This window comes from Ciconia boyciana, chromosome 8 (genome assembly GCF_034638445.1).
Source record: "Ciconia boyciana chromosome 8, ASM3463844v1, whole genome shotgun sequence".
Lineage (NCBI taxonomy): Eukaryota > Metazoa > Chordata > Aves > Ciconiiformes > Ciconiidae > Ciconia > Ciconia boyciana.
In genome coordinates, this window is record NC_132941.1 from 45361486 (window position 1) to 45377720 (window position 16235).

General features: G+C 43.5%; 1 protein-coding gene across 9 annotated transcripts in view; it reads right to left on the reverse strand.

Moving 5' to 3' along the window:
* Positions 1–14471, reverse strand: part of LOC140655790 (cytochrome P450 2H1-like) — a 33638-nt gene extending 19167 nt beyond the window's left edge. For 2 of the 9 annotated variants that reach the window (XM_072870706.1, XM_072870698.1), the window contains exon 1: positions 12400–12823. The gene's annotated coding sequence lies outside the window, so the exon portion shown is untranslated. The other 7 variants (XM_072870699.1, XM_072870700.1, XM_072870701.1 and 4 more) reach the window with 7 other exon arrangements.
* Between the last annotated feature and the right edge of the window lie 1764 nt (positions 14472–16235).

Genomic DNA, 16235 nt, shown 5'->3' on the forward strand with positions numbered 1-16235 from the left:
ATCCACATGTGGTACAGTACAATACATTCTGTTAGTATTCAATGGCTCAGATGATACAGCTGCTGGACGCAAAACAAAGTATAAATAAGAACTAAGCAGAAACATTGCAAAGCCTATCTGATATTTCACAAGGACTTGGCAAGAAGGATAGTTGATTTATCAGTGCAAATGGGTTGGTTAAATGTTTCTTAATGAACTCAGTTAATCCAGGCATCAGCTGAAAGCGTCCAACATCAGACTTTCTAAATAGCTTTCACTGAAAATTAAGAATGAACTTCCATGACTTCTTTCAATGTACCTTTGAATGTACCATGACCTCTTTCATTGTACATTTCAATGTAAGGTACATAGACTCTTCAGACTAAAAGCTGTTAAGGAAGGACTATTATTTATTATTTGATCCAGGTGGACTTGAGGGGACCTATAGATCAAGTGAGGGTGAAGGCCTGCCTAAAAGTACTTCAGCCTTAATAAAGGAAAATTTAAAAAAGGAAAAAAGAGGAACATCACCACCCTCTTTTTAAATAATAAAGTGTTTTTCCTAAGTCTGAATTGAGTTTCCCCAAGCCCTAGCCTCAATACTGGATTCATCCTTATGACATTGTGGCTTGTGCCACTATTGGAGGCAGAGTAATTTGTTTTGCTTTCCATGGGTCCATCAGAATATATTTTGCAGGTTGCAGACTGCTGCCTTTGGGAAAGTGAGACATTAAGGCAGAAAATCATCAGCCCAACCACTAAGTGCAAGTCCTGAATTTTGAATGGCTACAGGCTATGTGTTTGCAGCCCAAGAGGAGAGTGGGCTCTAGGTAAAATATGACCCCAGAAAAGCAGCTCCAAGCAGCACAGGTCCGTCATCATTCCCTGAAGGAGACATGTCAGAGGCAGAGGTCTCGGGGTGCTGCTGGCAGGAAAGCTCAGCACAAAAACCTGTAAGGAAGAACTATCTGGGGGTAGTGGTTAGGCAGGGTTAAAAGACAATATGTGGCAGAATAAAAGCAGGATGAGGGTGCAGCCTGTGAGCAGCAGGTCTCTTGGGAGGAGGGTAGTAGCTCCACTTCTGAGAGCCTGCAGGGGACTATGGGCTGCAGAGGAGGAAGAAGTAGGGAGAGACACTGGTAGGTGTCCAGTCAAGGGGTGCCATTTCGTTCCTTAGACCCAGCCACACTCTGCTGCTGGAAAGCAAGAGATTTACAAAGGCCAAGGAGGCACTTCGGAGGTGTTTGCCCTTCTGCCATGAAGGGAAATAAATCTTGGCTGATATAAAGAGCAATTGAAATTAATGAACAAACTTAGATGAGATAAAGCAAGTATTTATAAAAACAAATACAGCTATCTGAATAATTTATAACCATGGTATAAACATTTTAAAAGGATTTTAAACTGCTTGCCAAAGCCATTGTTTTTTCATTTAATTTTATTGATATATATGGAAATTTGCCACCTACCAGTGTAATGAATATATAGTCTCGCTCTATCAGTGTGATAATCTGATAAATAATAATCTAATAAATTGCTTATGGCTGTGCTGGGTTAAGTACATTTTTGGCAAAAAAAAAAAAAAAAGAAAAATCAAAAAACCAATACAAATTCCTTTCTTTACATGCTTCTCCTCTCACCTCTCTCCATTTTTTCCTCAACTTTCCACTGGCAAAAAATATGGGCCTTTCCCTACATCTCAAAAATTAAAATAACAGGCTCCACAGCCAACACATCTACATCCTAGATGATTGTCTACATGACCATTAGAGTTAATGGAATCAGACAGGCATGTCTTGAGGGATTGAATATAGTTGAGATTAGCTACACCCTTGAAATGCTTATTTATGATCACTCCACTGATGACTATGAGGCCAAAACTATCAATATTTGTATTGAGACATTTTTGGTTCTAAAGGTGGAGGTCAAAACCTAACAGGAACCAAGTGACCATAGCACTCTGAGGGTAACCTCTGCAGTTAACCACTTTTTCTCCCTTCATTTTAGTCTGGCAGCAGAGCGTCACTGCTGGCAGTAAGCTCTAAAGAAAGGTAGACCAAGTCGTATACCCACAGCCAATATCTACAGCCAAAAAAAAGTTTCAGGAACCCTGCCTAGAAATTTTCTTCCAATATTGTCTTGCATTGATCTGGGAGAGCTTGGAGTGATGTCAGTAGGCTGCAGTTCTACCTCTAGTTACACAGAGGAAAGCCTTCCTTGCAGTGCATCAACAGCAGACCAATCAGTCATGCTACAAATATTTGCTTTCCTTATCCTTCTCTTTGCTCCCTAAGGACTCCAAACATATTTTTACTTCCAAAATCAAAACCATAAATAAGAAGAAGCTCCAGTAACAGGTGGCACTGCACAAGGACAATGCAACATATACATCACATTTTTCCCCTCTTAGAAGAAATATCCCCAAGGGCCTGCAGACCTAGGGCCCTACAGATGCAGCAAGGCAATCTCCAGCATGACAGGACATTTCTGGGGCTCTGCACTGCACTGCACTGCTTATGGACCTAGAGATTTGTTTGCTCCATATAGGAAAGTCCTGTTTCATTGTCTAATTGCAGATGGACTCAATGCTCCCAGACTGAGCAAGAGACCTGTGTGGAGGGAGCACAGAGCAAGGATAACTGGAGTGGAAGGTCTCCTCGTACTCCTAACTACTCAGACACAAGTCACCATAACTGCTACTTTGAGAGCTGGGCTCCAGAGATCTGTAACCTCTGCGACCAGGCCATTTGGTAGGAGTCCCTAAGACAGGGAGAGATGAGCTAGGGGTGGTCCGGGACATTCCTCTGCTCTTTTTCTACTGCTGGCTGGTTTATCCCAGATCCAAGGAGAGCTACTGGAGTTCAAATCATCATGATATACAAAGTGATCCCTCCAGATAGCTGCCCACCAAGAAGAGGTTTGTGCTGGAGAGGATGAGGTGCTGCAAACTTGCTGCTTTCGCAGATGCTCTGCAGACCCTCTTTCTTCCCAGGCCTCTGGCTGAACACATTATTTGCCCCAGTGATGGCAATGTGTTGTACAACCTAACCAGCCACATGCAATGTGATTACCTCAGTGGAGGAGGATCACATGGACCATATCTGACATATCTGAGCCTGCAACATCGGGATATATGCACCACGTGTACGGCAGGGCTACAGAAATTTGGGCAAATCTGTGTGATGCTCATTTACAGCTTGTGCTAAATGTCATATACTCCTTGCCAGAGAAATTGTACCACGAGATTGATCATTTTGTGCTCATTGAAGTTGGATGCCTACACGTATGTTGTAACACCTAAGATCCAGAAATTTTTCTTTCTATCCCACACGCAGCTCCTAAGACAAGCAGGTCCGACAGCAACTTGCTCTTCAGGCCAGTTCTCAGTGCTGCCATCTAACGTCAAACAATACTTTGTCTTCTGTTCAACCTAAGAATTGCACCCTTAATCTCATGGACTCAGCAATTAATCCCATCAAGAGCTGCACAACTGAAATCCTTGCTACAGTTCCTCACACAAGCTCAGTCTTCTCCTCGTCCCCGTCCAGGGCTGTGACTGGAGGGGTGAGGAAAGCCTTGTCCTCTCTCCCAAACTCCACCTTTTTGACTCTTTGACTATCAATACAGAGTATGTTGCAAGCAGCCAGAAGTATGTGCCATATGCTTTCACATACTCATGCACTCCCAGCCACTGTCAGACAGGCTTTGGCATAGATGGAGCATTGGTCTGACCCAGGTTTGGCTGCTGGCTCTTCCTGAACTCCTTCTGCACACATTTCCAGCTGTGTGTTGCTATACAATTTAGGATGTGCTTAATTCACCTAATGACAGAGCTGATGTAGTGGCGGGACACAAGTGCAACTCTCCAGCAGGAAGTAAATTCTCATTTTGTATTCTAGTTTTCATCCAAATCCACCAACAATTTTTTGAAAACAAACCAACCAACACCGTTCCTTATCACAGTTGTATTTCAGTAAACCAAATTGCCCAGTTTTATTCCCAAAGGTCATGTACTCATACGTTAACATTAAAAATGCTTTTTAAAAGTGAACAGAAACAAAGTCCTTGTAGTACCTTCAGGGAGGTAGTTTATGGGAGGTGGCTGGGTTCCTGCCCACCGCTGATGCATTCTCCTTGCCAGAGGAGAAATAGTGTGGAACAGTGTTTGCAAATAGTGTCATTAAATAGCCCATTGAAAGGTTGGTAGGTGCCCTGCGGCAAAAAAAACACAGCCCACAACTGGTGGAATCCTCTGTGTTAACTGATACTGTGTTATTCTGAGAAATTAACAACTTCTGTTGCTTGGCTAGTTTGTTAATAATTTCTGATGAGAATGGGAAGGTGCAGGAGGGAGGATGTCCTTTTGCTGTTCAGTCCCACCAGTGATCGTGTAAGGTGTTCAGGCTCCTCCGAGTGTTATGAGATTCCAGTGCCCTCTCCTGGCTGGTACTGGCCATGCTGGGATTTTCATCTGCCATGAATCAGGGATTTGCAGAGGTCCAACATCTTACTTTTTCCATCTTTGGGGTTTTTTGTTTGTTTGTTTGTTTGTTTGTTTGTTTTAATGACAGTTAATGCCAGTATCACCATACCATTCAGTCTCCTTGAAAGTGGCTGGGCTTCTATCTATTCCTCTTTTTGCCTCAAACTCATAAACTATCTCTCCCCATCTGTCTTGCTTGGAGAAATAAAGATCATTCCCTTCTAACAGCTGCATTTGGCAGGGATCACCAGGGTCCAACACATTGCCAGCAGCCGGTGGGAGATCAGGGACTAACTCTAGAACCATGTCATAAATATGCCTGAATGAGTCTCCTTGGGGCTTTGCTCCCAAAATAAAAGGAGTTGTAGTCCTGCACATCAACATAGAGAAGGCACTGCTGCAGATCTGGCAGCCTCTGATTCCCTTTGGAGAGAGGAGAAAAAAAGTTATGCTTACCCACATCCAGCTGCTGGAGTGTGAGGACGCCAAGCGCTGACCCATTCTGCTGGACTCATGGCTGGCTCCTGTCATTAATCAGGAGCATTTAGCATCAGAAACTATCATCTACCTGCTCTTAGCATGAAGCACCACATGATTTCCCTTCGGTTTGGAAAGTCACAGGATGTGGCCGCAGCATGGCCCACATGCTGCCTCAGTGTTGGTCCAGTGGCAGCGGGCTGCTGGGCTGAGGGTGGGTGTCATGCATAGCATGCAGTAGGTAATGTGGAGCTGTGCTAATCTCACTGCAGCAGTCTTACATGCGGTCTTTTAGTTCAGGGCTTCCTTTTTAAGATCATAGGTGTTCTGCTGTAGACAAGTCTCTATGTCTGCTTTCCATACCCTGCACTCAGATTTTAGGAGGCATTTTCCATGAAAAGCACAGATAGAGACAAGAAAAAATCTTTATTGCTGTCCATTAGGTTAAAGACTTCCTCAAGCAGGTAACTCTGCAGGACTGTGTTTCAGGACCATGCCTTAAAAAATCCATGCTGAAATTTAACATATTTTAGCATTTTAAGACTTTTAATGAAGACACTTGTGGCATATCTACATGGACACCAGACCTCTTTCCTGTTGAAGTGAATGGCTGAATTCCCCATGATGCTGCTGAGGCTGGGGTTTGTCCTATGGAGGGAAGTGATCGCCCCTTTGGAACTCTGGGTTCTGCAGTGACTCTCTCAGCTAGCAAGTGGAGGAGGCTGGCACCCATTTTTCTGCTGCTTTACATTATTTTTACATAGGCTAACAGGAAACAGTATAAACTGGAAGCAATATAAAATTCCTAGGAAGCAGACAGCAAGTGTCTGTACCTTGGGGAATTTGGTGAAGGTAAATGCAGCAAACAGAGCCATTCCAGGACAACTTATTTGACAGTGGAGTATTAACTCCATTATTATATTGTTGGTACTTCCTTCTGCTCTTCCTCCTCCAACCAGGAATTTGTAACAAACTTTGGGCAGATAATGTGAGAAGCCTCCGTCCGAGTGTTTTTCCAAAATTTATGAAGAGGCAGATTGCACTGGGGATGTGCACGCAGGGACTCACAGACCTCCCACCACACTGGGCCCACTCCACCAAGACCTACGCGGAGGTCTGCACAAGCCAGGCTCCCTGCCTGCTGCCCTCCTGCCATAACACTGAGTCTTTCTGAGACAGCATAGCAATGCTTGAGGGACCATAAGTCTGCTCTCCTACTGCAAGGAATCACCACAGCAAAATATGGCTCTCTGCTGGCTCATTTATTCTCCTCAGACATAGTCTGTGGTGCAGAAGACTGCTAGGTCTTGATTAGACACCAAATAATTTGTCTTACTGTTCTAACACAGCCCTACCCAAAAATGCCAGCAAAGTTCTACCTCCCCCAAAAATGCCAGCAAAAGCACAAAAGGGCACTTACATAAAATTTTCTCCCCTTTGCTCCTCACCTGCTCCTCCCATACAAATTAGGTCTTTAGCAACACAACTATTCCAGAAAAAAAAATCAGTGTAGGTCTTGATTGTAAGCTAAAGGCTGGGAGATTTCCCTGGGTTAAGAGCAACCCCCATGGATATTACTAATCCCTCACCAGTGGGACTGAATGTCCAGTTACAAAGCTATGCAAAAAAAGGACTGCAAGTGAATTTTATTACCTGACTGCTTTTCCTGTTTGATCATCTCTAATATGGCAGAAAATGCAGGTCTCCTGGTCGGGCTGTGATTCCAACAGGCTTTCATGAACCCAATCAGTCTGGCGAGGTTTGGAAAGCCGCAATCACCAGGGATACTTCCTAACTCTGTGAATTTTAGAACCTGTTTTTATTTATCCAGACAACAAAAACAATGTCACATTAGCTTTCTGGATGTGCAACTTTGCCCCACAACAAACTTGCTAGCAATAAAAATGGTCAAGCTTGCACTGAATTGCATAATAATTGCATAACAAACTGTAATTTTTACATGTTAATTGAAGTTAGTAGGAATAAATAGTTAATTAAAAAGAGGTTTTGTATGGCTATTGTGTAAATTCTTTAGCAATGTGTTTAAGTTTACACTGCAGACTTTTATTACTGAAGGTGATAACTTTTATTACTGAAGGTAAAACTGTGTTTCTTCCCTCTGCAGAGGGAATCTATCTCCAAAAAAGTTGCAGGAACCTAATAGCATTGAGATTGGTACTCAGCCATCACACCCAGTTAACAGGTTCAAAAGTCACTGTGGTGGAAGAAGGGACCAGGATGCTGACAAACTGATGGGCAGACAGACAGCACAGCACAATCAAACAGGTCTCCTGCCCTCAGGACCAGGGTGAATGAATAAGCAGGGAAGGAGAGAGATTTCCATGAAGCCTGAACACAACTTTCATATGGGAAAATGTAGATGAAGAGAAGAACAGATTATGGGTAAAAGGCACTTTCCTGCCTAAGAAGGGAGTCCCATGACCAGCATTGCAGGTGCTACACTCAGAACGTGGTGGAATATTTCTCAGTACAAATATTGACTGAATTAAGGAGAAAATAATGACCCCTGATAAATGGCAACATCCACACTTGGGGTGGGGGTTTCTTTCCGCACACGAAAAAATGGAAAATGGGTCTTCCCAGCCCTAGCAATGTCAGAGTTATAGAGAGGCCAATACCGAGTTTTCCCCCAAAACACCCTTACTATCCTTACCTCCCTGCTGTTCAGTGAGCAGAAAGGTTTCAGTGGCTTGAACATGTGCAGGTTGGTCAACTGTGCCATTAGAGCTTCCCATATCGTAATCCCAAGACTAAAGACATCTGATGCTCGGGAATAGAGCCCATAATTTCTCACTTCTGGGGCAGCCCTATTGAAGAAATGAACAGGTTATTGGTCTAACATGTTTCTGTATACTATAGAGCTGGTGGGCAAGGCAAAGCAGAGTGGTCCATGCTTTCCACTGTGGAACCAGAGACCTGAGTTCATGCTTTGCATTAGTGGCTATGGCTAAGTGTCTGAGCAAGAGAAAAGAAGTGGGGTGACTATGGTGCATCATGGGACATATACCTAAGCTATTGAAGAGAAAGGGGGCACAAGGCACAGCAGCATTTTTTTCCCTGTTCAGACTTATGGCAGAATTCAATTTTTGCCAGAATGTCCAAGTTTTCTGCTGGATAAAAAGCTATAAGACAGTTTCTCTGAAGCAAAGAAACAACCATGTTCTGCTGTTTGGACAGGTATGAGGTAGAATATGGAAAACACAACTTTAAGAGAAAACCCTCTGTTTTCCTCATTTTCATAGGAGCTGTAAGAAGCATGTGGATGTTGTGAAACAAGAAGTGGCTAAAGCTGTGGATGCTGTGGATGGATAAGGTAGAGTTTGTGGTAGGAAAATGAGCAGAACAGAGAGGAGAAGTAAAACATAACAATGCACTTATCACTTGGGTGCATCAGCTGGCATAACTTTGCACACATAAGGCTCAAAGAGGTTGTCACCTGTCCCTGGATGTGGCAGACAGACTGCTCTTCCCCAGTGACCAACTTTTGCCATCATCTTTCAGAAGACAAGGGAAAGAGAAGGGGGATTTAAATCCACAGCACTTATCCACTCTTCAGCAAAAGCAGCAAGAATTCTGTAGTTTTAACAGTGCAGGGCTTGCTGGACAGTTTACCTGTGTTCTGTCAACAGTGACCAGCATCACTGCTTCCCAGTTCAGGGATGAGTAATGATGGATTGACCTGTCTTGACACTCATCTAAGCTAACCTTTCAAAAGTTAAGATAGTCAATATTAAGTCAATGTCCCGGTTTTGGCTGGGATAGAGTTAATTTTCTTCCTCGTAGCTGGTATAGTGCTGTGTTTTGGATTTTAGTATGAGAATAATATTGATAACATGCTGATGTTTTGACTGTTGCTAACTGGTGTTTACACTGGTCAAGGACTTTTCAGCTTCCCCTGCTCTGCCAGGTGCACAAGAAGCTGGGAGGGGGCACAGTCAGAATAGTTGATCCAAACTGGCCAACGGGCTATTCCATACTGTATTGGGTCATGCTCAGTATAGAAACTGGGGAGAGTTGGCCAGGGGGTAGCGATAGCTTCTGGGGGACTGGCTGGGCATTGGTCGGCGGGTGGTGAGCGGTTGTATCACTGTTTTTTTCCCTGGGTTTTGTTCCTCTCTCACTCTCTTGTTGTTTTCCTTCTAATTACAATTTATTATTATTATTATTATTATTATTATTATTATTATGTTCCAATTATTAAACTGTTCTTAACTCAACCCATGAGTTTTCTTACTTTTGCTTTTCCGATTCTCTCCCCCATCCCACCAGGGAGGGGGGAGGGTGAGCGAGCGGCTGTGTGGTATTTAATTGCCGACTGAGGCTAAACCACAGCAGTCAATATACAGCCTTCCTCACAGGACAGAGCTGAGCATCTCCAGAAAACTGTTAGACACCTCTTCCCCAGAAACCTACCTTGGCATACAATGAATCTCTGTGTGGGGTGATTGCATTACCACCTGATTGCATTACCACCAGATTAAGAAAAAAAGGACTAAAGTTTTTGCAAACCTTCCTGTCCTAACGTAACTAAAAATGCATCTTTCAACATGTGACAAACCATCTATGACTGTAGTGCTGTGCTCCTGAACGTCCATCTGTGTGCACTTTCCTGCCCATTTGCCAAGGGCTCTCTTTGTACAGGGGTCTGCCTGGGTGGAAGTGGATTGTGGTTACAGGCAGCAGCAGGCCAAGAAGAGTTAGGGAATAATCTGAAACAAGACTGAATGAGTTGAAAGAACAAATACCTCTGGCCAGCTGTGACCAGAGTTAAGGTAAATGTAACTGCACTGTAGGTTGCAGTGTATGATTCTCCTGGAATGAAGATATGCCATAGCAGAAGCAACCTGCTCCAGGCAAGTGGGAAGTTTAACATCATCCATGCTAGGACTTGCAGCAACTTCTATTAGGGACTTTGGGTTGCCATCAAGAGGCTTGGAGATCTGCAAAAGGGACACATGAGAAAATTAGGGAGAGGAGTCAAAGGGCAAATGCTTGCTAGCAAGTTAACACAAAGCAGAGCTCTGCCTCCATATGTGCCCTCACAGCAGTTTCCCATCTGTCAAGAGTGAATAGCAAGATGCTGTATTTTGCCCTGGATCTATGTGGTTTGCCTACTTTGTGCACCGGTGCGATATGCAGAGGTTCCTGTGCTAGCTCTGAGTCAGCAACGGGCAGAGCCCAAAGCTCTGCAAGCTGGGGGAACACACCCCAGTCAGCACAGTATTAATTTGTCTGCATTCAGGAGAATGTGTTTAGTGTGGCATAGTGGGGATGATATTTCACCCTTACCTGATGGGATTTCAGAACAACACCCTCCCAGACACTGCAAACAGTAGTACAGCAATCACAACCATATACTGTAGCAGTGCTTGATGAGGACACCACCTTGCAAAAGACTGGGAAGACACAAACTGGGACGAGGTCTCTGACTCACAGAGTTTACAGTCCATTGCCTGACAAACAGCCCCTTTCTTTAATTCCTCACTCATTACTGTGCAGCTCTTTCAGTCTCTGCTGTGGCTAAATGCTTTGCAAACCGCTTTACAATCTCTCAGTGGAAGCGGCAGCTCTCTCTGCTGCTGTTCAGCTCCTTGAAATGCATGAACGGCAGAGTAGCCAATGGCTATTACCACAAAACACTTCATGCAAACAGTTACAGCTACATGGTGATTTCCCTACTGAAGGAAGGAGTCAGCAGCAGGAAGACTGCAAAGATAACAATCTTGTTCCTCTATCTAGCTAGAAGGCTCCTCTTGTACATTGCCCAGGATCCCAGCTCAAGACATGACAAACCCAGACACCAGGCAGTATGTCAGAGAAAATCTTTGTACAGAGAAATTACTCTTTCTTCCACCACACTGGTATAAATATGCAGAACTTCTCTTGAATTCAGAAGAATCACTCCTGATTAACGTGGGAATGAAGAAGAGCAGAATTATCCAGTAATGCCTTCATCATCTGCAAAAATACCTCTCCATGGTATGATAACTGATTTTCAATCTTGGCCTCGCGGGCCCCTGGGAAAGGACAATCTATGATACAGTTCTGATGTGATTATGAAAGTCAGTTAATTGCAGAGAAGTAAGCCCATTGATAATAGGCTGAAAATCATTCTGCTGTGGAGTTACACCTCCACCTCCCTTGCTTACAGGAAAAGTAAAAAGCACACAGATAACTAATAGCTCCTTATTACCACAGTGAATATTCCTTTCCTGACGTCTCCATCTCTGCTTTCAGAGAGAAGAAAAATGACCTTTCTCTGCCTGCTTTGCTCTAAGCAGGTATTTCACAAGGGATCTGCACAAACACAGCCTTTCTAACAGGAGCAAATTTACACTTCATGCTTCCTCAAGCCTCTTGTTTCTTCTGCCACTGCATACGCTAATGCATGCACACTTGCCACTATCAAAAGCCACACAAAGAGAGTAGCAGAAGCTTGCAATTGCAAAATGTTAGAAATGCATGTAGAGACAGAGCTTAGGGACTGACTGTTTGGTGATGTGATGTGCCTGGAGAGCACTCCGGTAGTCACAGAGCTTGGGATAGACCTGAAGACTCTGCACTGATTTCTGTACCTCACGGCCACATCACTGCTGCTGTGGGGCTGCTTTTATCATCACCTGTGGGGGTCTCCTTGCTCTAACTCACTCCAGAAATGACTGCTCTGGTGTTTCTGCTGTGGCTGAGAAAGGAAGAGAGTCTTCTATGTGGTTGTACCTGGAGGAAGTGCTGGGGACAACTTCAGCAAACGTCACCAACATATTTTATGATCTCAGATAATGAGGAGTCAATGGATTTCATCGAGAAAAAAAAAGCTGTACCCACCCAAGGCATGAGAATGTTGTCTACACAAAGTGACTCAGTGTTTTTATACAGATAACCATGGAATGACAAATGAAGTCAGTAGTAGTCAGTCACGTAAAGCCATGTCTGTGTGATTATAACTGTAAAAATCACTGTACCAGGGGAATATCAGACGTGTCTAGGTGAAAACATAAGCTCCTGGAAAGTCTGAATCTGAGCTCAGAGATGATTCTAAGGGAAATCAGACCAGCAGGGATCCCTAGGGACCACTCCGCAACTTGCTGAGATGTAAAGAAGGGAGATCTTGGTGCTGTCAGCAGTAAAACTCTATCAAAGAAGAAAATCCTATCCCAAAGAAGAAAATCCTATCCACATGTTTACACACACTCTCTTAGAAATACTGTAGTGAGATGCCAGAGCATTCCCTTTACTAGACGGTAAAGATTTAGAATGTTGGCAAAGGACAAGAAATATTTCTAAAAAATGCTTAAGGTGATTAATGTGATCTAGCAGCAGCAGAGGGCACCAGTCACAACAACAGCTGACTTCTTCAGCGCCCAGAGTAACCCTGGCCGAGGCAGTCCCCTCCACCCTGCAAGGTCCCTTGGAGGCTCCAGCAGTTCTCCAGGACTCACCTTTGCATCTCTGCCAGGCTGCTTCCCTTCTCCAGCCGCTCAGCTTTGGGTCCTGCTTCAGTTCCACTCTCCTCTCAGGATACTTACCCCAATTCCTCCCTGTGTGATCCTTGCCCACACCGTGGTGATTCCCACCCTCACAGCTTGTGCTCTGAGCCCCCTCGGCACCCTCCTCTCCTTGCTTCAGGTCCCCCTGCCCCACATGGAAAGAGCTCCATCACAGGTACATCTCCCTGCCTCCTTTTTTCTTAGCCCTCCTGATGATGTCCCAGAGCACAGTGGACTATCTAAACAGAGTCGCAAAGCTGCCTCCAAGCCAAACTACCTTCCACCTGAAACAAGCTGGGTTTAAGGAATGCAAGAGAATAGCTGTGACAACCCATGGAAGACCCACAGTATTAGAGGCATAAGATTCATATCAGAATTCACATCATACTCATGTCAGATATTTCTCTCTGGTTTTCTTTGCTGACTCACATCCAAACCCTCAAAAGCTAAACCCCTCCTACAGCTGCACCATATCTGCCCTCTCTTATCTCCCCTCCAGGTCTGAATGCACAGCCATGCACCACTGGGACTCTATGCACAGGAAGTCAGGCCACAGATATTGCTCACTTGGTGACACAGAGCCCTGGCAAAGCTCTCACAAATCATTCCTGCTGCACTCACCAGTGTGGTGGTCATGGGGAAGTAATGCATTATTTCTTTTACCGGCAGTATGTTATGCTGTAGTGCATGAAGGGCTGTCTTGGTCATATGATTCATTCCGAATGATACCAACTCACACAAGCAGTCATCCTGTAAGAGAGCCTGAAAATCAACCGCCAGTAGCAGCAAGATGCCACCATCTTTATGGAGAAAAGGACAGAATTTGAATCCTACCTGTTACGGCAATGAAGAGCCAAGCTCTTCCTTCAATAACCTTAGTGAAACCCAACTGACTTTAAAGGAATGACTGGAGAATTACAGTCTTTGTAATGGAAGAAAGCTGCATTTACTGGTCCTATCAATTTAATTAGCTTTGTGAATGACCGAAGAGTAAAAGAACAGTTTGATGATTTAAATTAATTTGCATTTGGAATAAACAAGGGAAATTTTCCAGCTTTAAGTGCCCCAAAATTTGGAAAACCAAAAACACATATCCAAAATATATTCTGAAATTTTATTGGCCTAAAAAGATTTGATCTGAAAAGACCATTTGTTACTTATACAAAACATGTTACTTACAGGAAATCCAGTTTTACATGCACTTTTTTGTCAGTCAATTTACTCATAGTGAAAATGCTCATCTTGAAAGTCCCAGAGACAGATGAACTTTGGCAGGTCAAACTATACCAAAAAGAATAAACAAATCATAAAGAAGTGTCACAGAAAAGCCACAGATATATCAGTTTTTCCATCATATTTCTTTTCCAGCTGGCCAAGGAGTTTGCCTCATTCCTCTGAGTTGTCTTAAACTGGCTCCTCTCATTAAAATGTGCATTTACAAATGATGAAGCCACAAACAACTAATGCAGTTTGACTTGACCATCTTTAAAGCACAGACAAAGAATTTTTGCTTGTTTGACTGCCAGCATAATCTTTAAAGATTCAGCCAGGCTTTCAAAAATTGCCAGTGATGATAAATCTACCACCAGTTCTATTTTTATCTGAATTTTTCTATCTTTAGCTCCTGGCTCTTGACATGATTTTGACTGGAAAGTGTAAGTATTTCTATTGATAAAGCAGATAAAGTTTTAGAAGAGATAAAGTGATAACAATGAAACCAAGGCGCTACCTTTCGCTCAACGGTGTCTTCACATTTCTCTGGAAATATGTTGGGTGGATCATTCTTCTTGAAGTTGCCTGAAGAAACAGCAAGACAAAAATACAAGGAAGCCTATTTCTCCTCATATGTATACCAGCTGTATGTTGACATACTGGCATAGATGTCTGAAAAGTTGCTCCTAATTTATCCCTACCAAAGGAAGATCTGCATCAGTCCTTAGATTTTTTAATAAAGCGTGTTTAGCTTTCTACTGTGGCTGAGTCATACAATCACTTTGCCAGAATGTGCTCTTGCAAAAAAATGCCTCCCCAGGAAAGTAACTTGTGCAGAGCAATCTCCCACCAAAGGGACAAGCTCCCTCCTCCCCTCCGCAGGGCTCCCATTACCAGCACAGCATGTTCTGCCAGCCGAAGGTGAAGGAAATGGGGAAACTCAAAACCCACGCAGTGAGGTTGCACTGTTTCTGAAAGCAGCCGAAATCTTCAGACAATGACCTGCTTACGACACCCTTTATTCTCATAATTTCTGAGGTCTTTCAAGAACTGATCTTACAAGATTTCAGTGTTTATAAAGCCTCGAATTCTTAGTGTTGTCCCATCCCCCTGAGTCTCCTCTGGCAAGCTTCCTACATGCTGGGTTAACTGCTGAAGCACAGATTCCCTTTTCATGATTGATAACACCTGTTCTGGGAGATTTTTCACATAAACTGTTAGATCCAAGCAGAACCTTCATCCAGAACTTGTCCAGACTGTGGGTGAGCTGCTAACTTATCCCCAAACTTGCATTTCTGGATCACCATCTGTAGAACTCTGAAAAACGTTATGGACAGACCTTTTGTCATTAGATGCTTGGATCAATTCGTACACCTGAATATGATCGCAATCTGGTCGGTTACTTCAGCAAAGCCCCTGACCTTTCTATGGGTCATCCAAAAGCAGCCCAACCTGCTCTGCCACTGTTCTCTTCAGACCCTCCTGATTCCAGTACATGAATTTTGCAAAGCCTCCTGCATCCTCCTATTATTACGTCTGTTGATTTCCTCTTGAGACACAAGTACTGTCAAGAAAGTTTTCTTGCCAGCGACATTTGTCATGCATGCTTTGAGAAAACTAGTTCATACCTTTGCTGTCAAGGTAGCCCTGTAAAACAAAAGGGAGAAGAAACATAACTAAATCTTGACCATTCTTAGTTATTATTTCTGCTTACTTCCATTTATGCAGACAGAAATACCAGTACTCCCACTTTTAAATCATGTAGCACTCATTAGCCTTTGAGATCTAATGATGCCAGAAAAATCAGGTTTCAGCAGTGCAGATCCTGGGAAGGAGAAGGCTTCCAAATGGCCTTTCACTCCCCAAACAAGAAAAGCCTGATGCGAAATGCTGCTGCTAGAACAGCTTGAACATACTGAAACAACCCAGGCTTAAGTAGGATCCCAATGGTGTAAATCCATTGCTCAGGCTGAAATTTAAAAAACATTTTTCTTCATGTCTGAAACTAGCCTGGTTTTCTGGAGTCCACTATCAAGTCTGTTAAATGAATGCTTTCACTTTGGGCCAAATGCAGCGGCCAAGTGAAAATAAGGCAATGCTTACATACTTCCCATTAACACATGGGACCAGGAAGTCTGCTTCTGACCTTTTTTCCCACAGGGCCAGAGAAACCAAATCTGCTTGTTTTAGGCCTGGCCAAACACAGCTTTCCGACCATTTGAAGTTCAGCAGTGACCAGGCAAGCGCTGGACAAAGCCAGACTGTTCAAAGCTTTACACAAACACTTTGTGAGACCTCATCATCAGAGTATCAGGATGGCTTTCTCAGCACGCGTATCTGGTTTTCAACAAACATGCCCTCCAGATGGATTACCCTGCAATTATTAGGATAATGATTAATGCTGATTATTGATTACTGATTAACACTGATTGCTACTAACCATTAGTAGAAACAATGTGAGTGGCAGCAGCAAGTGCCATAGACACCATGTGCTAGAACATGCAAAAAAATACATTTACAAAGTTGGAGGATTGGAAAAGTTACTTAGCAGCTTTGACAATTACCCTTACAATATC